This window comes from Sciurus carolinensis, chromosome 1 (genome assembly GCF_902686445.1).
Source record: "Sciurus carolinensis chromosome 1, mSciCar1.2, whole genome shotgun sequence".
NCBI classification, from domain to species: domain Eukaryota; kingdom Metazoa; phylum Chordata; class Mammalia; order Rodentia; family Sciuridae; genus Sciurus; species Sciurus carolinensis.
The window spans coordinates 29,410,219-29,411,869 of record NC_062213.1 but is presented as its reverse complement, the minus strand read 5'-3'; positions in this window follow the sequence as shown (position 1 = coordinate 29,411,869).

Sequence of the window (1,651 nt, the reverse complement as noted above, 5' to 3'; positions counted from 1 at the left end):
TGTTTTCTAAATGTCAAATCAATATTTTTAGTGTTTATCTTACCTGATAATTTTTGTGTTCTTTATAATTACTGACAACTCTCTTTATATTCAAACTCCCCTCTCCTTTGGCTTCTCCTCTTCCAGATTCCCAGAAACCTTTCAATTTACATTATCTTTCTATGTCTGTTTAATATTGGTATACATTAATAATCTAGTTTTAGCCTGGAGACAGGACTGAACTTGAAGATTCAGTCTATCTTCCATAATATATTTCACATATCTGGTATATAATAGGGACTATGCACAGTTCATTTCTTAAAGGAACAAGATTCCATGACCATTTATAGAAGGACATTAGTGATCTCTTTTATTCTTGCACATGAGTGCACATGCATAGGTTCAATCTCTTTTCCTATAAAATTTTCTGTTATGAATTGCATGGCAAAATAATTTCCTTGATTTAAATCTTCAGTGATATCTTTTCACATTTCAAATTATTCTCTCCATCATGATAGGGTCCATGCAGGCTATTATGTCCTCAGATCTCAGAACTTCCTGAAAGGCTAAGCTATCTATGGTTATTTAAACTTATATAGTTCCAAAATACTTAGACAATTATATTAGTGCAGGTTTTCTCAGAAGCAGAATCTGAGGCAAATATTGAGTACATGTCATTTATTTGGGAGTTGATGTCAGAAAACACCCTTATGAAAGGAAAAATCACACAGGGAAAGGAAGAGAAATAATAAAAATGTTATCTAAAAAGTTATTACTTATGGATAACTGAAACTCTACCTCCACATGATTGCCAATGTACCTAATAGTAGAGAAAGACATTTTTATATTAATCCCTATCATCATCAGGGTTTATTAATTCTATGAGATTCTGGTAAATTGGTAAGTGGTTAATTATCAGAAAAGGACATTAGTCAAAAACATGCACTAAAAGCTGGGCATGGTGGCACACTCCTCTAATCACAGTGACTCTGGAGGCTGAGGTAGGATGATTGCAAGTTTGATGCCGGCCTCAGCAGCTTAGCAAAACCCTAAACAACTTAGTGACAACCTGTTTAAAGATAAAATTTTAAAAAGGGCTGGCTAGTTTAGTGGTTAAGCATACTTGGTTCAACCCCTGGTACCAAAGAAAGAAAAAGAAAATAAATAAAATTATTCATTAATAATCTCTTTAAAGTGCTAAATTCTGAATAGATATTGGTGAGATATTAAAAGTGTCTGTTCCAAAGTTGTGGTTCCAGTCAGAGGGGATGCTTAGCATGTTTAAGGCTCTGGGTCTAAACTCTAGCACAATATTCAAAATTTTGTCTGCTCAAATATTAATATAAATTAAAGATTAATTTAATGACTTATTTTCATGTATGTCTATACTAATAGACTGAAACTCCTAGAAGACACAAAATTCTTTTTTATTTACCTCTGTATGTATAACACTATAGCGTGTTGCCTAGTTTAACAAAATCTACTGAATTAATTAAAATATCATGAAAGAAAAGCAATATGCTATTGTGGACTCTATTATTTACCTAGCTAGCATTGGAAAAGGGCACGTTTATATATATATATATTCTTTTTTCAGGATCTGCATATAAAATAAGAGCTGTAATAGCAAACACATTTAATTTTAGTTCCTCTTTTAAATAGGTGATATAGG